Source organism: Grammomys surdaster, unplaced genomic scaffold (genome assembly GCF_004785775.1).
Source record: "Grammomys surdaster isolate TR1022 unplaced genomic scaffold, NIH_TR_1.0 205, whole genome shotgun sequence".
Lineage (NCBI taxonomy): Eukaryota > Metazoa > Chordata > Mammalia > Rodentia > Muridae > Grammomys > Grammomys surdaster.
The window spans coordinates 5,926,271-5,949,442 of record NW_021604650.1 but is presented as its reverse complement, the minus strand read 5'-3'; the positions used below and the strand labels follow the sequence as shown (position 1 = coordinate 5,949,442).

The 23,172-nt window shown below is 46.9% G+C and overlaps 1 protein-coding gene across 1 annotated transcript in view; it reads left to right on the top strand.

Moving 5' to 3' along the window:
- The window catches only part of Shank2 (SH3 and multiple ankyrin repeat domains 2), a 432,981-nt gene that overhangs the window by 9,144 nt on the left and 400,665 nt on the right, over nucleotides 1-23,172 (top strand). The window contains exon 2 of the mRNA XM_028771108.1: nucleotides 13,002-13,096. The gene's annotated coding sequence lies outside the window, so the exon portion shown is untranslated. The remainder of the gene's footprint in view (nucleotides 1-13,001; nucleotides 13,097-23,172) is intronic.

Below are 23,172 nucleotides of genomic sequence, written 5' to 3'. Positions count from 1 at the left end.
GTGTTTGTGTCTTTGTATCTCTGTACTGATAGTCCTGTCAGGAATGGAAGGAGAGGGCTGGAAATACAGCCTAGTGATTGAGTACTTGCTTAGCACAGGCATGGCCTAAGTTAAATGCCCACTGCTGGAAAAAGAAAGGGGGCAGCGGGTAAAACCCAGCGGCATAGTGCATGCAAGGCCCTGGACTTGCCGAAGAGTTAAAAAGGAAATTGTAAAAGAAAAGTTAAAGTATTTATTAATATATTTTTTATAATAGTAATAAAGTTATTAGCTGTTAACACAAATATTTCCCACAATATAGTAATTCCAAACAGAGGAAATATGTTTTTAAAAAATAAATAAATAAATAAAATAAAAAATTATTTTATTTAATGATTTATTTATGTGCGTGCACATGCATACACATAAATGCACACATATGGAGGTCAAAGGATAGCTTGCTGGAGTTAGTGCTTTGTATTCTACTATGTGGATCCTGAGGATCAAACTCAGATTATTCCCCATGGTGGTAGGTACTTTACACTCTGAGCTATCTTGTGGTTCTAGCATAACTGTCATAGTTTTTGTTGTCATTTTGACATACCTGGGAAGAAGGAACATTGATCCAGGAATTATTTCCATCAGATTGGCCTATGGGCAAGTCTGTGGGGGATTTTCTTGGAGGACTCCACCCACTGACAGAGGTAGCACACCTGAGCAAGTGGTTTAGGACTATATAAGAAAGCAGGCTAAGCAAGCCAAGAGGAGCAGGCCAATAAGCAGCCTTCCCCCATGACCTCTGCTTCAGTTCCTGCTTCCGGGTTCCTGCCTTGTTGAGTTCCGGTCCTCACTTAGCTTCATGATGAACTTCAAGCTGTGAGCTAAATAAATCCTTCTGACCCCAAGTTGCTGTCAGTCAGTTGGTTTTTGTATCACAGCAAGAGGAAGCAAACTAGAACACCAAGTGTTTTCCAAAAGGAAACCAACACTTACAAGAACATCACTCCAGACTGTTTTTGCAAAGCCTCTCTGTGGCCTGGTTGTGCAGACAGAGGTGGTCTCACCTCTGCTTCCGAAGCCAGCTGCCTCTGTCTCAGTCCCACAGCCTCCAGCACAGTCCACCATACATAGAGAGTGAGAATATCGCTAAATTAATTACATCTTAATATTATTATGAACACGGTTTGAAAGGGCCTTGGGGAGCCCTTAGTGTTCCCTTGTACATGCCACTGCCAGGGAGACCAAAGGTGAGGCCAGCTCTCCCATGCTCACATCCTCAGGGCTGGCTCACCTGTGCCCCTGCCAATGGGATCAGCTCTACTGTGCTGTCCAGGTGGATGCAGGACCCACTCTCCCGTGTGCTGCAGCTGCTGAGGGGCCAGAGCCAGCTCTCCTCCTCTCATGACCCTGGGAGACAGCTCCCCCATGATGATCAGACAAGGAGTGGGGCCAGCTCTGCACAGACCTCAGAAATCAACATGGCCCCAGGTGGCAGCCCAGACCAGGGATGTCCACACATTGACAACCACTGGAATGAGCATGGGCCCAACTTCAAGAACAGGGCCTGTATTTGAAAGTCAGCTGTGTCAGGTGGGAACTGTGAACAATAAATTCTCGCCATTCAAGAGGCATTTGAAATTTGGTTGGGGTCTCTAAATGGTCACCAAGTGGTCCTATCTGAAGAAAGGGTTCCAGAGTCTGGAATGATGGGAGAAGGCAGGGGCACCTTCCAGGCTGCAGAATGAAGGAGGCCTGATGGAGCCTCTAGGTGTCTAGAAGATGCAAGCAGAACAACTGGGCAGTTTTCAAATAGAGTCAAGGTGGATGTTGCAAGAATTTCCCCCACTGTGACTGAGGATAGGGGCTGACTAGGTAACATCTACCTGTTCTCCCCAAAGTCCTAATGACAAACCAAAGTTCAATTCTATCCCCAAAGTCCTAATGACAAAACCATAATTTACCTTTGGGAAATGATGAATTTGTTAGGTTTATTTATAGGAACATCGAGGACCCTAAAGCAGCCACATTGCAAAGTCTGTGCCCAGCATGGATGATGGCTTCTGCACAGCTATAGATGGCTACGTAGATGGTGCCTCTTTCCTAGTCCTTCCACTGTCTATCCTTTAGTCCTTCCCATAGACCCCAAGGTCATGTGCAGTATAGAGCAAGAGTAGCTAGCAAGCATTTGTAACTGCTGGCCCACTTCTCCAGCTCCAGGTCTTTCTTTATTATTTCATGTGAAGAGCACTTGTCAGCATGTATGTATATATACTACGTGCATGCCTGGGAGGGCATAAGAGATCATCAGATCCCTGGGAACTAGAGTCATGGATGGTTGTGGGTGCTGGGGACTGAGTCCTGGTCCTCTGGAAGAGTAGCAAGTACACTTAACTGCTTGCTGAGCTGTCTCTCTATCCCTGGGACTTTCTTCCCAGAGGCATAACCATATTATAAATTCTGTAGTCACGTACTTACAACTAAGGCTCATGTAAAATATCTATCAACATCATGCACCCAACCCCACTCATTTATACCCTCTTACAATCCCACCCAGTACCCTTTTGACCATACATCTTCACTTGCAAACCTTCTTTGCAGTGAGTCTTTGGTCTGGTTCTAGGCCTCTGGCTTCTGTTATACTATCAATACTGGATACTCACTCCTCTCAAATATCCTGTTGTTGCCCTGTGCCGTGGAGATCCTGATGGTTTGGAACTGTAGGACCAGCCCCTTTGTTCACTTTAGCAATTCATCAATGATGTTGGGGTGGGCCAACTTAAAATCCTGATCTGGGCCTGGTGGTAGCTGTGTTGGTTAGCTTGCTAGCTCTCCTATACCCATACCACCAGGGGGTGAACCCTCCAGCACTGCCGTGGGATGGCTTACCTACATCTCATGCATTGCTCACGTCTCCCACATTTTTGCATCTCCAGCATTCCCCATAACCAGGGTCAGCTCTACTGTGCTATCCAGGAGCGGTGCAGGGCCCACTATCCCAAGTGCTGCAGCTGGTGAGGGGTGGGGCCAGCTCTCCCACCTGCTATAGGTGAGGAATGAGGGAGGCATCTCTCCTTTGCCCATGCCACTTCTGGACAGACCAAAGGTGAGGCCAGTTCTCTCATGCTCACATTCTCAGGGCTGGCTCACCTGTGCCCCTGCCAATGGGATCAGCTCTACTGTGCTGTCCAGGTGGGTGCAGGACCCACTCTCCTGAGTGCTGCAGCTGCTGAGGGGCCAGGGCCAGCTCTCCTGCTCTCATGACCCTGGGAGACAGCTCCCCCATGATGATCAGACAAGGAGTGGGGCTAACTCTGCACAGACCTCAGAAATCAACATGGCCCCAGGTGGCAGCCCAGACCAGGGATATCCACCTTGCCTTTGGTGGTAACAGACCCCACTGCTGCAGGGCCACAGACCCAGACATGGCCCTTGGCAGAGGATGGGCCAGGACCTCACCATAGCCTTAGGTGGCATCTAGGGGTCCTCTTGGGCTTGTTCTGTCTGCTTGGGCCACATGATGCTGAGTTACTGCTCATCTTAGGCACAGTCTGCTTGTCTGAGCCCCATAGCACCAGACTGGCAATCATCTGAGGCTTGCCTGAATGCTCACCCCCCTTTTTTTTTAAATCAGATTTTAATCTGTTCTTTGCCATGTTTCACACATGTGCATAATCCATCCAGTCATACCTCCTCACTGTGTCCTATCCCCATCCCAGTACCTCAGTCCCTGCTCCTCAGGGTGTTTCTCTCCCACCTTCATGCCTTGCTTTTGTTTTGTGGCCCACTGAATTTAAACAGGGTGTCTGTGTGGGCCCAGGCATGGAGCTGTTTGCAGGAGCTTGGAAACCCACCAAAGGCCAAAACTCTGAAGACAGTGGCTCCTTTCTCAGCAGCCATGACTACCAGTAGCTGGGGACCCATGTGCTTCTCTCCTCTCCAGTATTTTATTCCATCTCTTTGCTACTTTTGCCATGCTGACCTCTAGGGGAGAGCGGATAGCAGCGTTGAGAGTGTACATTGGTTGATCCTAATTCTGAGGGTGATGTCATTTCTCACTGTGAGTTTGGTTTTACAATAACCCTGTACTGGGCTGAAGAAGTTCATAGGGTGTTGAATCCAGTCCAGTGCCTTTCCCGCTGCCCTGGAGATGGTGAACATCCCTTTGCCATTTATTCAGTTAGGATGGTGCATGACACTGACTGAGTCCTGGACATTTTCCTCTTAGGATTAACCTACCCTCCAGGATTCATTGTCCCCTGTACCCACTCCTGAACAGCTGGGGTATCCTCAGCTTCTGCAGATACATTCTCAAGAGACACTGGGCCTGCAGCTTTCTTGTGGGATCAGGTTTGGGACCAGGATGGTACTGGCCTCTGGAGATGAGTTGAGAAGTGTGCATTTCCATTCTTGGGGAGCCTGAGGAATTGGCCTGAGGTTTTTTTTTTTTTCAGTGCTTAGCATTTGCTGAGAAGCCACTTTTGCCTCAGGTTCTCTTTGAAAGACTTTTCAAATTATTGATTCAGTTTCTGCTCAGATTGTTTCGTTACAAAAATTTTAAATTATGTTTTTATGTCTGTGTGTGCAGATGAGTTCAGGGCCCACAGAGGCTAGAGGCATTGGGCCCCCTGGAGCCGTAGTTACAGATGGCTGTGGTTGTGAACTGCTGAGTGTGGGTGCCAGGAACAGATTTTTGTGGCTTTATCTCCTGTCCAGTGATGTGTCCATTTGAAGTTGCTCAGCCTCCTTCCACCCCGTACCTCCCTTTCCTAGTGTGGTCAGTTCAGAGTACCATTCTTCCTGTTTTCCATCGCTGGACATCCCAGCCCTTGTGCTTTCCTTCAGTAGACAAAGGTTAGCCCGCTGTCATACTCTTCAGATAAGTGCCTTTGCCCTCCTTGATCCTCTGTGGCTTTTCTGATCTAAACTGGATGGGTTTTGCTGCGACCGTATTGTTTCTGCTCCTGCTGTGCTTTTGATCTCCGTTTGCCTTTCTTTTTCTATACCAGTTAGGTAGAAGGCAATGCTCCCACTGAGGTGAGATTTTTCAAGCAGCAATGTTTGGTGTTGGGGGTTTATCAGTTGCTAGTCAGGCATTCTGCTGCGGAGCTGTGTCCCTGGCCTGCGTCTTCCTCTTCTTGTAGACACCCCAGAGCACTGCTGTGGCGAATCTCTCATGTTTTGTTTGAATGGGGTGTCAGAGGCAACACAACACTGCTTGAGACACACATCTGTGATCTCAGCGCTTAGGAGGTGGATGCAGGAGCAATCAGACATCTAATCATTCTCTGCTACATGGTGAGTTTGAGGCCAGTCTGTGATACATGAGACTCCAACTTCAGAGCAAGCAAGGGGAGCTGGGGAGATGGCTCAGTGGCTAAGAGCACAGACTGCTCTTACAGAGAACCTGGGTTCAGTTCTCAGCACCCACATGGCAGCTCACAACCGTCTCTAACTCCAGTTTCAGGGGATCTGATGCCCCTTTCTGGCCTCCATGGATGCTGCATGGATGTAGTGCACTGAGATACACGCAGACAAAACCCCCGTACACGTAAAATAAAAGTAAATTTTAAAAAGGTTTAAGACCAAGCAAGCAGGCAAACAAATAACCCCCCCAAACCCCAAATCAAATTTAAATTTAAACTAAAGATAGAGAAAAACTGTGGCACTGTTTTTCAGAGCAGCTTTGACATTTAATTTCCTCACCAGTAATGTCTGCATGATCGAGTTCCATCCAGTTCTTCCACCATCTTGAAAACAGGTGGCATTAATATTTTGTATTTTAACTGTTCTGATAGGAGAAGAGTCATGGCTGATTTTACTTAGTGTTTTGGCTATAAGGACATTTTATCAGTATATATTATTTATAGTGAGCGATGGGCTTCCTAAAGATGCTTCATTCAATGGTATTGACCATACTCTTCCCCTGCCCTGGCCCCTTTCCTCTTCTGACTCTCATATTCTCCTTCATTATCTCGGAGAACCTTTTTGGGATTCCCTTGTGAGAGAAAACCAAGCCTGGCTTATTTAACTTTTTATGGTATCCAATCACATCGATTATGGTAACAATCACAAAGAATGTTTCCTCTTTCATTATGGCTGAATAATACTCCATCATGTATCTAGTGGAGCTGGTCCCATAACATACTGTGCAGGTGTCTCTGGTGCTGATTCCAGTTCCATCCCTAACCTTCCCTGGGGTGGTGTTTGTACCTTTGATGACTGGGGATGCACAGCTTCGTGTCTTATAGCTGTTGGTGTCTTCCTCTGTTAAACATTCCTTTGTTTCCTTTGTTCTGACCTGGCTTGTCTTGGTCTGGGGTTTCACTGATAAGCATTGAGCACTCTGTGAGTCAAGTGTGTGGTTTGCAAATTTTCACTGTGGTTTGTCTTTGGCCCTTCATCAGGGCTGTCAGGAGTGGGAGGCTTTGATCTCCCTATAGTCCTGCCTAGGCTGCTGCATCCCTGTGCTGCCATTTGCAGGAGTTCAAGCAGGTGCTGCCTCAACTGCACCCTGAAGAATTCTTCTTAGTTTTACTTAATGCTTTATGCTGTCATGAAAGGCTATCAGACATTTCCATAAAATCCTGTTTTTTAAACGTCTTATTTTTCATGTGGATATGCAACCCTTCCAACATTGTTGACTGTACATGACCCTGTCTCACTGAACTGTCTATGGCCTGGGAACCAGCTGGGCGTGTGTGTGTGTGTCTCTGTGTGTGTGTGTGTGTGTGTGCACACATTCCTGTGCATCTGTGTATGTGCATATGCATCTTTGTTCCCTGTCCTGGGATCTCTTTTAAGTCTACAGTTATGTCTCTGTCTCTCCACCAGATCTAGCCAGACTTGGTTACAACATAATAAAGCTTGATCCTGGGTAGATGGATTCTTTCTTTCTTTCTTTCTTTCTTTCTTTCTTTCTTTCTTTCTTTCTTTCTTTCTTTCTTTCTTCCTTCCTTCCTTCCTTCCTTCCTTCCTTCCTTCCTTTCTTTCTTTCTTTTTTGCAGTAGCATATGTGTGTGTGTGCACACATGTGTGCATTTGTGTAAGCTACTGATCTAGCCCAGGGATCCCATTGTGCTAGGCAGGCTAGAGAGCTAGGCTCAGCAGTTAAGAGCACTGGCTGGTCTTGCAGAGAACCTAGGTTCAATTCCCAGCACCCACATGATGGATTACAACTGTCTTTATCTCCAGTTCCAGGAGATCTGATGCCCCCTTCTGACTTCTGAGGTCACTGTATACACACGGTATGAATACATACATATGGAAGCAGAACACACATACACCTAAAGTAAAAATAAATCTTTAAGAAAATGGATATATGATTTCTCTCATCATTGTGTAGTGTCAGAGTACACCTCCTAGACATGTTTTATTGTATTTATACCTAAGAATTTATTTTTTTACACTTATCTGTTAGTTCATGTTAGGTGGAATAGGTATGCATGTGGAAGTGAGAAGTCAGTCAGGGGGAATAATTTTGCTCTTTCCATCATGAAGGACCCAGGGGTTGATCTAAGGTCCTGAGATTTGGCAGCAAGCACCTTTACCTGCTGAGCCATCCTGCTGTCCCCTTAAGCATCTCCTCCCTCTCTCTCTCTCTCTCTCTCTCTCTCTTTCTTTCTTGGAGGAACTATGTAGCACTGTGTCCTTTAGAGTTGGCATTGGTATTTCTATGCTCATCTTGTGTTTTTTTTAGATTTGGTTATTAATTGTATGTGTATATTGGTAGTGTGCATGTGGAGGTCAACTTGGGGGAGGCGCTCCTCCCTTTCCATCATTCAGGACCCAGGGATTGAACTCAGGTCCTGAGACTGGGCAGCAAGCTCCCTTTTCTGTTGAGCCATCTTGCTGGCTCTGAGTATTCATCTTATATCCTGTGATCTTCCTGTCTCAATCCCCATCTATCATTTCTGGAGGATTCTTGATTTTCTAGACTCCTTGTGATGTTCTATAATTGAGAAGCAGCTTACTTGTAGATGGGTTTTAATTTTTCTACCTTGTTGCACCCATGGGAGGACCTAGTGCTGTGCCAGTAGCAGTGACAGATGACATCTTCAACTCATCCAGACGGTACAAGCTTTTCCAGGAAAACACCTAGCCCTTCATTTTTTTAATGACTGCGCATTGATGGGTTTCCTGGTAGATATTAAATTGAGGAAATTCCCATTTTATTTTTATGAGACTTTTTACCACAGATAGATGCTAAATTCTGTTAATTTTTTTTTCAGGATGACATCTTTTAAAAATTAACTTTAAAAAATAATATATTGAACCAGCCTTGCATCCTGGAATGAACTCCTCTTGGTCATGGTGTATATTAATTTTCATATATGGCTGAATTATATTTGCTAATATGTATTTACATCCAAATAGTGTAGTGTAGTGAGTGTGTGTGTGTGTGTGTGTGTGTGAGAGAGAGAGAGAGAGAGAGAGAGAGAGAGAGAGAGAGAGAGCGCATCAGCTAGAGTCTCAGATATCCTAGGCTGACTTTGAACTCACTATGTAGCTAGAGGTGACCTACTCTACCTCTTTGAACTCTACCTCTCCAGTGCTGTGATTGATTACAGGTGGACACCACCATGCACTGTTTATGCAGTAATAGGAATGGACTGAGGACTCTACCAAGTGAGCTGTAACCCCAGCCCTTTTTGTTAATATTTTTCAAGGATTTCTCTTCAGGGAATTTATGTTCATCTATTGGTTTTGCTAATATTGAAACCAGAGTTCTTCACAAAACTTTATTTATTTTTCTGTTGATACCAATGTTCTTACTGAGGCCTTCATTCAGTGATTTGGGACATGTTCTCTCTTCTGTTTTCTAGGAGACATTGTGTAGAGTTGGAATTTTTAATTTTTCACTTACAAGTATTTTAAAACATTTTGATAGTTTCATATATGCATTTAATGTATGTTGGCTTTATTCACCCTCTCCTACCCACTCTCACTTCAATTCTCCTTTAAATATTTCATACAATTCCCTAGTGAAATCAGGTGTATCTAGAGGCCTCCTTTCATACAAAACTGGGTTTTAAAATTATGAATTAAACTTCCTAATGGGTGTAGGGAATTATCCATATTAACTGTTTACATTGGGTGTGTTGTAATTTCATTTTTTGATGAATTGGCTTATTTCATTCTTACTGTGAAATAAGCATATGTGAAGCTGATTATAATGTTCTGCCATAGCTGCTGCCTGTGTTGTCTGTGCTGATGCCTCCTGCCTTGTCCATGGGGTATGTCGTCTATGTGGTCTGTGTTGATGCCTCCTGTATCATTCACAGAGTGTTTGTGTGGTTTGTGCTGATGCCTCCTGCCTTGTCCATGGGGTATGTTGTCTGTGTGATCTATGCTGATGCCTCCTGTATTGTCCATAGGGAGTCTGTGTGGTCTGTGCCGATGCCTCAACACTTTTTCTTTGTATGGGTTATAGCATTATAACTGATGTGTATGCAGTGTATACTGCTTAAGTCTGGGTGATTAACACTTCCACCTTTTCATGCCGTTGTTTCCATATATTGGTCACTTTCAACAAATAACTTTTCTAGTTATTTTGAAACATATGATTACTTGTAGACTATAATTGTTCTATTGTGCTCTATACTTCTAGGGTTGTTTCCCTCTTGTGCTATGTTCTGACATCCATTATCCATCCTATCATCACACCCTCTCTCCCCTCCATATCCTGGATTCTTAATGCCCCCATTCTAGTATGTGCTCCTATGCAATCTACTTCTTAAGTTCTACAAATGGGACTATGTGGAATTTGTTTTTCTGTGCCTGGCTTATTTCCCCTCATATGATGGCCTCCAGGTCTTCCTGATTTGCCTATATGTTAGCAAAATTTGGTGTCGAGTTTCGTGCTTTTGGAGATAGTAATATAGAATTTGAGATTCTTATTGATTGTAATGTATACATTGAGAACTATGGATTCTCATGAGTAATTGAAAAGAATGTGTTATGCAGTTCTCAGTGGGACGAAGTGTGGAGTTGCCTCTTTCCTGTCAGCCTGTCAGTTTTTGCACGCTCTTTGCTGCTCTGGTTTGTGCATGTGTATCAGGATTGCAATCTACTGTTGCCACAGCTGTCTTGATTGTCTTGAATTTATGTTACAGAATGTGTCTTGCATCATTTCTGTTTTCTACCTGCCTGTAGCATTGTATTGGAACTAAATTTTATCCTCATATAATTATGTTTTTAAAAAGAACCTGCTCTATTTTTTAGTTGCCATACTTTTGACCATTTACATTTAATGGAATTACTGTATGCAAGGGCTTATGTTAGTTCTTTGGGATTTTCTGTTTTCTTTTCCTTCCTTTTTGTGGGTTATGTAAACCTTTACATGGAGTCTCATTTTGGCTTATCTGCATTAAGTAGTGTTTTTGAGTTCATCTGTTACATAACTGTTTGTTCTAGGCACAGTACACACTAGCTTTATTACCACTTACTATGGAACTGGTTTGAGTAGAATATATACTTTATTATTTTATGATCCTCTGCCCTCCCCATTTGTAATTGCCAAGTATTTCCTTTACATGCATTTAGAGTCTTATCAGATGTGCTACATTTTTTTTTAAAAATGTGATTGTCAAACAAAGTTAGAAAATTTGGGAAGGGGGAATGGTGCACAGTTTTGCTCATCATGTGAATTTCCCCTTCCTGCTTCACAGTCCTGCTTCTTTAGTCATTTCTTTGTTTGAAGAGGTTACTTTATCCATCCTTTATAAAATTTTGCATTTATTACTATTGCATGTATATGCATGTGTGTGTATAATGTGTGTATGTGAGGTTGGTATCCATCCCATAATGCACACTTGGAGGTCAGAGGACAACTATGTGGAGTTGTTTTTCTCCCTGCAGCTTGCTGTCACTGTAGTGAAACGCTCTGACCAAAAGTAACTTGGAGAGGAACGGGTTTATTTGGTTTGCACATTCAGGTCACAGAGAGAGTGTGAGGGAAAGTCTTCGATTGGTGAGAGAAGTCAGGGCAGGGACTTGAAGCAGAAATCATGGAGGAACACAACTTTCTGGCTCACTTACAGGCTCATGCTTAGTGCCCTGGGTCCTCCAACATCAGTTAACAATCAAGAGAGTTCCCCACAGACAATCCTTCAGCTGAGACTCCCTTCTCAGGTGACTCTAGGCTGTGTCAAGTTGACAGCCAAAGCTGATTAAGACAGGTGGGTTCTGGAGATTAACTCAGGTCATGGAGTCTATACCTGCAGAGCCATCTTGCTGGCCCTACTTTGGCCATCTTGACAACAGGTCTGCTGCTGACAGATCCATATGAGTGCTTTGCTTTGTTCTTCCCACACACAGAGCATTTGGCAGTCCCCTCTGTCTTCACTTGCTAAGTCCTGTGCTGCCTTCTTTTGACTCCATGGTTGTGGATGAGAAATTCAGATTTTTTTTTCATGGTCCCTGCTTTATATTTAAAGTGTTGTGTTCCTTAGTTTGTTTTCTAGACTTTTCCATTGTCATTAGTTTTCACACATTTAATAATGATGTAACTTGATGTGAACTTTCATAGGTTTTGTTATCCTCATCTTCTTCTCCCTCCTCCTCTTCTTCTGCCTTCCTCCCCCTCCCCACTTTCAAAACAGGGCCTAGTGTAGCTCAGACTAGCCCAGAACACACTATATAGTCAAGGCTGGCCTTAAATTTCTGCCCCTCTTGCCTTCAACTCTTTGGTGCTGGGATTTTAGATATGCACCACCACTCTCAGGTAACTCCTGTTTTCTAGTGCTGCTTCTATAGGGAAGGTGGGCATGTGCCTTGCCTCACTTTCCTTTAGGGAGAGCTGGAGTTCATGGCCTCTACAGATCCCAACCTGGAGAAGCCTCTGTCTCTACTGGAAAGTGTGGGAGTTCTGGCCCTCCATATGTCTTCTACTGATGTCATTGGTGGAGTAGCCTTGCTCCTGGACAGTGTGGCAACTCTGCCTCTACTTATCTTCTGGATAATAGCCCAGAGCACAGGGATGGATGTACTTCGGCTGCCTGGTGACTGGAGGCCCAGGCTCTCTGAGATGGCCAAGCCAGTACTGGACGGAAGGAGAGGATCCTTAGTGGCAGTGGTTATCTCTTTCCCCACCTCCCTGCCTGGCAGAGCTAGGAGCCCTGGTACAGCCACTCAGGTTAGAAATCCATGCTCTCACTTGGCCTTGCTGCTGGGGCAGGTAGGGACCTCGGTTCTGAGTGTCTGGCCAGAGTTGCTAAAATGTCCTTTGACTGAAGAGAGGGTTTTGGTCGTGGGATTTCTCCCATCCCACTAGGATTTCTGGCTTGTTCTGTGTGGTTTTGTGACTTTTTCTAGTACAACATGAACACCGATAGGCAAAGCACAGACCAAAGAAATTATTCCACCAGAGTCTACCTCAGTGAACCAGTGAGCTTGTCAGGATGACTCACAGGACTGCATAGGGGGGCTGCGCTCAGGAAGATGCATGGCAGTTGCTCACAGGAGCCATGGGTCAGGGTTACACATGCAGGAGCATGGATGACTTAAAGGGGGCTGCATTGCTGGAAAGCCCCACACCCAGCATGGCTGATGACCGAGAAAGCTGATCCCACGGGCTCCTTGTATAGCTTGCAGGCAGCTCCACTGAAGAGTCCCCTCTCCCCAGCACCTGTTACTGTTCATAAAGCCTTGGTTGGGTCCTTGTGTGTCTTTTAACTTCCTCAGCTTTGATTTTCTTAGTCCTGGGCACCTTGGGACCCTCTTCCCTCCCTGAGGAAATAGCTACCCAACAAGCACATGTGTGGGACGAAGGGCCAAAGACCAGGACGCTCACAGGTGTTCCCACTGGCCACCCGTGGCCTGGCTCCCAGAAACTTGTTTGAATTGCGTCTGGTATCTGGGGCTCAGCTGCACTGGGATAGGGGACTAGCATAACTACTCCATATGTGTAAAGAAAAAAGTCCAACTGTTGTTTTTTAAGCTCAGAAAAACCAAAGTCTGTGGAGAGTTGGACCCTGTGCCCTTTGCAGCCCCACCTGATGGTGCCCTGGCTCCTGTCTTTGCAGGTCTAGAAGCTTCTCCACTCTCCCCACCATCCAGAGTCCAGGCTGTGGCTGCTGTAGGGAGCCTTCCTGTGGGACCTGGTGTGCTGACACCTCTGGTGAGTGGGAACCTGGTTCCTTGTCCTGTCACAGGGACAGTACTGATATTGTCCAAGACAAAACCATAACCCTGCCCAAAACATTGTTAGATTGTTTCTGTGATTTGCACATGTGTGCATGTGCGTGTCCATGTGTGCATGTTCGTGTGTGTGCATGTGTGTGGTGTGTATGTGTAGGTACATGCATATGTATGTGTGTGTGTGTGTTATGTCTACAGTGTGGTTTTCTCTCGTTTTAAAAGAAGAAGCTGTATGTGCATGGAGTGTGTGTGTGTGCATGTGTGTGTAAATATACAGTGTGATTTTCTCTCTTTTTAAAAGAATAGGCTGTATGTGTCTGGAGGTGTATATACACATATGGTCAGTGTTGGACACCTTCCTCTCTTGTTTTCCAGCATACATTTTGAAACAGGGCCTCTTACTAACCTGGAGCACAGGCTGTCTTTCTCTGCCCTGCATCTCTGGCTTTGCAGATGTGTGGTGTCTTGCATGCACAGCTTTACCTGGATGCTGGGGATCTGAACTCAGGTCCTCAGGCCTGGGAGGCAGGCACTTTATTTTCTGAGCCAGCTCCCAGCCCCTATTGTATAGCTTTCAGCTGTCTCCTTCGTAGAGACTATTGTGTCACAATGGCAATAGATCAGCCATGCTCATGAGAGACGATCTTGAATATTTCACTTTCCCAATGCATTCTGGGTCACTTCAAGCCACGTTCTCTACCAGTGAGTGTCTTAAACACCTGCCAATGCTTCATCAGCCTAAAGAGTTTCTCCATGTTTGGGATGGTCTTGTTAGGAGGGTAGAGAAGTAGATGTGGAAGGGTGGTGCTGGCAGCGTCTCTGTCTCTCGGAGGGTGGTACGGGTTCCAGTGTCTTGTTCCAGTTCAGGGGCGACTGTGGCTGCAGGCTGGCGCCTGCCAACTACCCTTTCCAGAAATAACATTTTAGTCTGCTGATTGTGCTAGAATACACACAACACAAACTTCCCATGTAGCAGTTTCCACTGGATAGTTTGATGACTTACTCTGTCATGTGGTCATTACCAGTGGCTTCCCAGAAGGAGGCTCTGCCCCATTGAGCACTCCATCCCTCCACCACCAGATTTTCTGTGTATATGGGGTCTGACTGGGGACGACACAATGGAATCATGTGTCATGCCCCATGTTGTAGTGTGTGTTGGAGCATCAGTTCTTCGTATGGGGGCCATTTTGCATTTGGGGAGGCATATTGCATTGTATGACTGTGTTATGTAGATGGGTGTTTTCCTTTCTCTTGGGTAGATGTCTTGCAGTGGGTGCTATGGGACTCTGTTGAACTTCTAAGAGCTGGGCGATGACTGCCATCCTAGTGGATGTGCAAGTTGTCCCATCATGGTGTGGAAGGACTTCATTTGACCACCATCAGCAGGCCCATTGTGGTATCTGTGCTGTATCTGGGAGTTCGACCCACCTCTTGGTCCTGGGAAATTTGAGGTCCGGGAGCCTGAGGGTTGGGTTTCTGCTTATAGAACCTTACAGTGGTTTCTGCTGAATAACTTTGTGTGCAGAGGGCTGGGTGGACAATCAAGTATGGCAGGGCTGTACCTGGGGAGACAACAGCTGGATATCACCATCATTTTTTTAGTCAGGGCCTTGGGTCCTTGGCTATCTTGCTGGGGAGAGAATGAGTCACCCCAGAGTTCCGTGGGGCCTAGCCTTGTGCTCAACACTTCCTCACATGTGTGCCAGAGAACTGTAATTGGGAAAAGTGGTCTTTGTTGGCCTGACATGTCAGTTGCTAGGCCTGGGATCACATGTAGGACCTGCTGGGAGATGAAGCCTGGAGGACCCAGGATTGGGCGGATCGTGACAGGGAATGTGGTCCTGTCTACCTAGGAATTTCACTTCAGCAAGTAGGGACTACTCTTGTATCTTCATTCTGTCTATGCAGTGTGAGCAAAATCAGGTCACTCTCTCCCTTGCTGCCCAGAGCCCAGTCTGTTGTTGGGTACCATGAGAGCCAACGACCCTCTCTTGGTGAGTGCTATTTAGCTGGATGGCAATGGCTGAGCTCAAGGACCTATCAGAGCTGATGAACCTTCTTTGTCATCTCTGAGATTGCTTTGGGGGACCTGCCACCAGAAGCATGTGACAGGTTGGCAGATGGCCCCAAACCCACAGAATCCTGATCCCTTGATCTTGTGTGGCCCTAAGGGAGCTGGCAACATGACTGAGTTGAAGGTCTTGTGCGTGTGAGATGGCTTAGATACTCTTGCTAGTCTTCTAACGTCAACAGAGCCCTTGTATGGGGCTGAGGGAAGCTTGGAGATGGAGGAGACAATGCCTCATGAAGCCAAGGCAGAGCCTGGAGAGATGTAGTCATGGGGGGATATGTGGGTAAAGTGCTTATCAGGAAAGCCTAGGGACCTGGGTTTGATCTGCAGAACCCACATAAAGGTAGAAGGAGAGGACAGACTCCACCAAACAGTTCTCTGACCGACACATGTGTGACATACATACATCTTACATACACACAATGATGACGATGATGATGAAGAAAGAGAAGGAGAAGGAGAAGGGGAAGAAGGAAGAGGAGGAGGAAGAGGAGAAGGAGGAGGAGGAAGAGGAAGAGGGGGAGGAGGAAGAGGAGGAGGAAGAGGAAGAAGAGGAGGAGGAAGAGGAGGAAGAAGAAAAAGGAGGAGAAGAAGAAAGATACATCCATACATCCATAGCTCAGGGATGTCTGAAGCTGAAAGATGGAGGGGGACTCTTCTGGGGTTTGAGGGCCTGGGAGAGTACAGTATTGCTCACATAGATCCAGCTAGGGGTCCTGAGTTGTTGACATTGGCTTCCAAGAGCAAATCTCTGCTGCTCGAGGCCAGGCTTTTGTACTTTGTGGAATGGTTGTAGGAGACCTACACAGGGTGTGATGGGCTCCTTTTCAAGCCTCTGGCTTTCACTCAGCAAGAAGACAGGTGTGGGCATCCAGTTCTGAGAGCTCAGGTTCCCTTGACAGCACACTGGTTACCGTGGGAACGGCTGGTGGCAGTTTCCTAGGTGGGCAGCAAGGATGGCAGGCAGCACTGTCCTGTGATCTTTGGGATACTGAGGCTGCACGGAGGGTTAGCTTTTGTGAACAGAGTGCATGAGGTAGGAGGTTGGTGAAAGGACTGGGCTTGAGGTAATAAGTTGGAGATACTGGAAGATACTTGATGTCCTGCTGTGAATTCTGTTTGAGCACACACTGGAGTACTGTACCTGCATGCAACACACACACACACACACACACACACACACACACACTGCCCAGAGAATTTGGCCTGGAGTCTATGACATCATGTACATCAGAGCTTCAATATGAGGGACTCTCAGAGAATTTTGCAGGGGTCAAAGGTGAGGCAGGAAGGTGGACAAGAGATCACGAGGACATCACCTACCCCAAGAACTGTGGGCCAATTTTGGCTGTCACTCCATATGTGGTCCTTGAGTCTAGAACTCTCTGGACCACAACCTTCTGCCTGCACAATATCGGCTTAATGTTTTCACAGGGTAGAGTAAAATGCAGCTAAAGAGTCAACATCAGCACCGTGGGCTTTGCAAACTGCAGCTTTGAGAAAGTGTGTCTTGTTAAACCTGAAATATCCCAGTGGGGATCAGGCTCAAGTGCACGTGAAGGTGGAAACAGTGACAGAGGGCAGACAGAGGGGAGCCAGTGCAGGGGATGTGTAGCCTGCAGTATAGATTGAGCCCTTGGCTATGGGAGCCTGTGGAGGTAAAGTGGGATTCACAGCCACTTCATCAGAAGTCCTGCCCTAGGAGAGGCACACAAGAGATGGACAGGATCCAACAGCAGAGGTGGCCTGGCTTTCAGAGCCTTTGCAAACAGTGTATACTGTCCAGCAGCTGTGCCTTCAGGAGATGGGGTACAAGAGAGATGTGAGCAGCCACTCTACACTGGACCAGAAGATGCTGGGTCACTGTAGATGGCCACATGGATACCACGCTTCATGAGGTAGGATTCTGATCACCTGAGCTGCACATGGTGGCCAGCCACCCTGTCTAGGACAAGCAGAACCAAAGCTAAAGCTGCAGGCATCCACACTGTGTGGATGGAATCATCAACATTAGGGATTCCAGAAGTCAACAGAAGACTAAGCGGATAGCCTCTAGCTAGGAAAACAGGACTTTACTTCAATTCCTAATGGGTAGGGACACAGTTTTATCTTTTAGGGTTATTTTTCTTAGCAATTTACAAATTGATGTAAGATTCATATAAAAGTTACTCTGATAGCTGACTGGATCTGGAATCAACTGGAAGGGTCCTCTGGGTGCTCCTGTGAAGGATTTTTTTTTTTTGTTCAGATTATTTGAAGTAGGAAGAGCCACACTTGATGTCGGCGGCAGCCCAGATAGAAGAATGGGATGAAGGAAACTTTGCTTGCTTACTGTCACTCTCAGTAGCAAGTGCAGAGGCCGGTCACTGAGCTTCACCAATACCGGGGCCAACTTTGTCAGCCTTCTGCTGGAGACAGAGTCTCAGCAGCCCTTCAGGACTCCCTCAGGCCTTTAGCCTTCAGCCTCACTGACTGAGCAGCTGCCAAGCTCTCCATCACTCTGGGTGAGCCAGCTATAGTTAAACTACTCAGACAGTGTCGTGCAAGCCCATATGACATATCCTCTTTTAAAATGTCCTCATCTTATTGATGTTGTTCCATTGGAGAGTGCTGTCTACTACGTTTACCACTGTAAAGTGTCCAAGTCAGTGATTCCTAGCTATGCTGTACATCCATATCACGGTCTATTCTAGAATATTCTTACCTCCTCACGAAGAAACCCCTAGGTCAACAACAATCACTCCTTACCTCCCCTTGGCTCTGAGTAACTACACTTCTGGACACTGTATAGAAATGGTTAGAGAGAATATGGCCTTTAGCGCTGTGTGATTTCACTTGGCATAGGGTTCTCACGGCTCATCCACTGTGTAGCCTGTATCAGTGCCTTGGTCTTTTCCACAGCTGGATACTATTCCATCGCCTGGGTCCTTGTAGACTGATTCTACACCTTGGTGATTGACAGTGATGTGGCAGTGGGGGTGGGGAGGATTGCAGGTAGACAAATGCTTTTATTGTTCATGGGTTTGAAGAGAGGAGAGAAACTGTCCACAAAGTGACAAGCCTCTCTTGACTGGCAGACTGACAAAATAGAGCGGATTACTCCTGATTGCACCCTGAGGAGAGGAGAGCCATTCCTGTTACTCCCTTAGGCTGCAACAACCCTTCTTGGACGCCAAGGACACTTCTCATACCCAGAAACCAGTTTCCAGCTGGAAAAATAGGAGATTCCCCCTCCCCCAAGAGTGATGGCCAGCTTTGCTCCAGGTTATAGAGTGGGGATGCGCCTGAAACTAGGGTTCTGTTGGGAGGTACCATAGAGACCCCAGCATTCCAGGGGTCATGGAGAGGTGCTGAAGCTTGGCATTGTGTAGCAGGCTGGAGTCCCTGAAGAGAGGCCAGAAGTCCATTGGTGGAGGAACAGCATGTGGTGACTCCAGCCACTGGAAATGCCAGGACCATGGAGATCAAGGACACTGGAATACCAGGACAATGGGAAGATCATCAAGCAGAGCAGCAGCTGTGGAGTGGAGTCTGCCTGAGCCTATGAATTATGTGTGCTGTGCACGGCAGAGTGAAGTGGAGCTCCAGGCCTGTGGAGCCCAGAAGATGGTGAGCAAGGGCCAGATGTTGAGCTACAGGATGTACGTACACTGCTGTGTTTGTTTTACTTTGTTCAGACTAAGACTGTTTCCAGGTTCTTCCCTCTTGGAATAAGAAAGTACTTAGATTGATTTGGATCTTTTCTTACAGGAGCTCACAGTTGAGAGACTTTGGACTAAAGAGATATTGGCTATTTTAAAGAGACTGGACTTTTTTAAACTGTTGAAATTTTAAAAAATGTATATGATGATGTTTGCCTGATTGTATGTCTGTGAACCATGTTCATGCAGTACTTGTGGAGGCCAGTATAGGGTGCCAGGTCCCCTGGAAGTGGAGTCACAGACTCCATGTTGGTGCTGGGAATCAAACTAAGACCCTCTGAAAGAGCAGCGCTGCTCTTCATCCCTGAGCCCTCTCTCCAGTTAAGTGTTGAAATTGTTAGAGACTGCAAGAATTTACAAGTCTCACTAAGTTGTTCATTGTGATATTAACATAAGACCTTGGAGATAGACGGAGAGGATATTATGATTTAATAATTATGTATTTGTGTGTCAATTTGGCAAGGGGTCAATTTCCTGGTTGGTGTTTTGTCGACTTGACATAAGCTAGAGTCACCTGGGAAGAGGAACCTTAATTGAGGAATTGCTTCCCCCAGATTGGCTTGTAGAAAAGCCTATGGGGGGGGGGTCTTGATTAATGATTGACATGGGAGAGCCCAGCTCACTGTAGGCTGTGCCAGCACTGTGCAGATAGCCTTCGGTTGTGTAAGAAAGTTGAGCAGGCTTTGGAGAGCAAGTCCATAAGCAGCATTCCTCCGTAGTTTCTGCTTCAGTTCCCACCTCTGGGTTCCCACCTCTGGGTTCCCACCTCTGGGTTCCCATCTCTGGGTTCCAGCCTTAACCTTCCCTGATTCTCTCCATGATGGGCTGTAAGCTGTAAAGATGAAAATTTCCTCCCCAAGTTGCTTTTGGTGGTGTTTATCACAACAATAGAAAGCAAAACAGGACTGAAAGGCTGCTGGCCAGGGAATCCCAGCTCCACTACACTTAGGCCACCCACAGAATTCACAGCCCCCCAAAGTGAAGATTCAAACTTGAGCCCCTCCCTGTTCCTGAAGGCTTGGCAGGAGGTGGAATGAGTTGGCACAGGCTGGCCCTCTGAGGGATTGCTTCTCCTCCGTGTCATTAGTGGCTCTTGTATTACTTTGGAACATGGCCTCTGCTCTGTCAGGTGTCGGGCCTGCCTTCCTCTGCTTTAGGTGCCCAGTGGAGTAGGTGGCTTAGTTATTCCCTCCTCTTCGGCAGCAGCTGCTGAACTGCACACTGAGCACTCTGCAGACTGAGGCTAGCAGGTCCTGAGCTTCTGGTTGAATATCTTGGGCTGCTCCCCTGGAAAAACAAGAGCAAAATGGACTTGAGAGCTTTGCAGGCTGGGTCCCTGTGCCAACAGGGAGACACTGGCCAGGAAGGGTGGCAGGCTGAGGCTGCCCCAGGCAGTGAAGGCTGAGGATTATGGAATCTCAGAATGTTCCTCCACCCTGCTCTGCTCCTCCTGGTGAGATCAGGTGTTTTGCTCAAGTGGGACAGAGTTGGTGGACGTAGTGACCCCAGAACAAGTGTGCTGCTCAGGCACAGTAGCTGTCTTCTTGATTTGTTTCCAATCTGGCAGAGTGGAAGCCCCCCACCCCAGGCACTGAGTTTTGTACAACACTTGGAAGAGAAGAGGACATGGATGGACCTCTCACAAAGACACATGGTCCCCTACTTACAGCTCTTTCATCAGCATATCGGAGCTAAAGCACTGCCCTGTCAGAAACTGTACTTCAGTTTTGAATTTGATCATTTCGGGAGGAGGGACACTAGTAGATTGCAGTCTGATCCTCTTTTGGGAGTTGGCTGGACATTGAGCTCCAGCGCCCACTCAGCATTGTGGGAAGAATGACGTAGGGCCGTGTGCCCTTCTGTTCCCTGGGATGTGAGGTGGGTCCAAAGGAGTCAGCACTTGCTAGGGTTTGGATGTGTTTGAATACTTGATTCCTGCAGGTGGTGCTGTTGTGGGAGCTGCTGCTTGGGGCAGCCTCAGCCTTTGCTACCCCCCTGTAGCATGTACTACCCTTCCTGGCCAGTGCCTCCCTGTTGGCACAGGGACCCAGCCTGCAAAGCTCCCAAGCCCATCTTGTTCTTGTCTCCCCCTGGGAGCAGCCCAAGCTACTCAGCCAGCAGCTCAGGCCCCTTCCAGAGGTGGGGCCTGAACGGGGGTAGCAGGTGGCTGAGGGGACAGGCCTTGAGGATTATACCAGACCTAACTCGCATGTCAGTTCTATCTGCACCCTGGTCTGCTGAGACTTGAAGAGTCCCTGCTGCAGGTTCCCGCTGTAGTTAACTCTGCCACGCCTTCCACACCATGGTGGATTATACTGTTTCAAACCACAAGCCAAAGGAAAATTTTCTTTCCTTAAATTGCCTCTGGTCACAGCAAAGGGAAAGTGACGAACATGATATATTATATAGTATCTACACTCATTTGTGTATGTGTGAGTGTGTGTGTGTGAGTGTTTGTGTGTCACAGGGCGTGTGTGGGGTTTAGAGGACAGCATGTAGAAGATGATTCTCTCTTTCTCTCTCGTGAGTCTGGGACTGAACTCAGGTCGCTGGGCTTGGCAGCAAGTGCCTTTACACACTGAGCCATCTCGCAGGCCCTTCTATGCTATTTTTAAATCTAGGATGTTTTAATGTCCCATCAAGGAAGGGATGGCTGGGCCTCGTTTTGCCATGACAGGGACCTGCAGGATCTCAGGACATCCACAGGCCTCCTATCCCAGCAGGAGCCTGGGGCAGAGGAAGCTCTGGGCTGGCTTTGGGGCCTCAGTCTGTGTCACAGCTGCCTTCTTCCATGGGAGGCCATACACCATTGCCTGTGTGGGGCTTCCAGCAAGGCTTCTCCTCAGCAGAAACAATATAGTTCTGCTTGTGGCTTGGACTCTGGGTTAGAGCTATGCCTCCAGACCTCTGCTCTTTAGCCAGTGGCTTCCATTTACCACTGGTTTTCATTTAGAAGTCTAAGCAAGCAGTGACTACAGACCCAACGTCCCTGAGAGTCTACCAAAACATTCTGTCTTGGATATTTGAGTTTCTCTCATCTACCTCATTGTACAGAAGATAAGGAGACTTTTTAAAGTTCTCTGTAATATTCTAGAATAATTTTAAGTTTTCTTTCCTCCCCTTCTGGGGAGGGCAGACTACTTAGTAGTATAGTTTTTTGTATTACCTAGGGAGTCTCTTTGCTGGTATGGCTTTTCATGAGTTCTTGCAATGGCTGGGACTCTTCCGAGGTAGAGCTGCTTCTGAGTTACCTATGTACCTGAAAGTGACCCCAGCAAGCTCACTGTCCACCTAACTGTGTCAGACAGAATTCTTTTTTTGGTCTGCTGGTGACTTCTCTGTCTAGGGTGCATGATGTTTCTTTATGTCTCCCAAGGAAAAGTCCCATAACACAATGGAGCAAAGCCTGGTCTAGCGCCTCTCTGGAGAGACCCACCCTGGCCATGCTTGCATTCTAGACTCCTGCCTCTGGAATGTAATGTGATGCATGTTGGCTGTGTGGCTGGACCCTTGAGAAATGTGGCCAGAGATGCCAGGCAGGGAGCAGTGGAACAGGAGATGGCACCATCTGCTGCCACTGCTGTGTGAATTAGGGAGATGGAGACTCTTCCCAGGCCTTAGTTTCCTCCTGGCTTGGGGTTGGGTGTGGGTTCTCCTCTGTGTGGGTTGAAGAAGCATCAATGCTCAGATGTGTGTAGAGCATGGAGGCCTCTCACCAGTAACCCCATCCCCATTGACTTGGCTTTGCTAGAGACCATGGTGAGGAACTTGGAGGCAGGATACAGATGGATAGAGGATGGCTGCATGAAGATACTGGGAGAAGACACCATCTGCAGGGAAAGGACAACAGCCTTGAGGGAGTCCTAACACACATCTCTTAGCTCTCCAGCATCCAGAATGAGGGACAATGGGTGTAAGTGACCACAGGCTGTAGGCTAGAGTCTGTGGGTGGCCATCAGGGGCTCCCAGCCTGTTTCTCTAAGATTCAAGGTTATCCCAGGCCATCTGCTCCTAGAGAGATAGTTAAGAGCACTGGCTGCTCTTTCAAAGGACCCAAGTTGGCTTCCTAGAACCCACATGACTATTCACAGCCATCTGTAACTCTAGTTCCAGGACATTTGACGCCCTCTTTTGGCTTCTGTAGGCATTGCACACAGATGGTATACAGACACACAAGCAGGCACACACTCATACACATGAAATAATAAATAAATAAATAGGGCTGGTGAGATGGCTCAGTGGTTAAGAGCACTGACTGCTCTTCCAGAGGTCATGAGTTCAAAT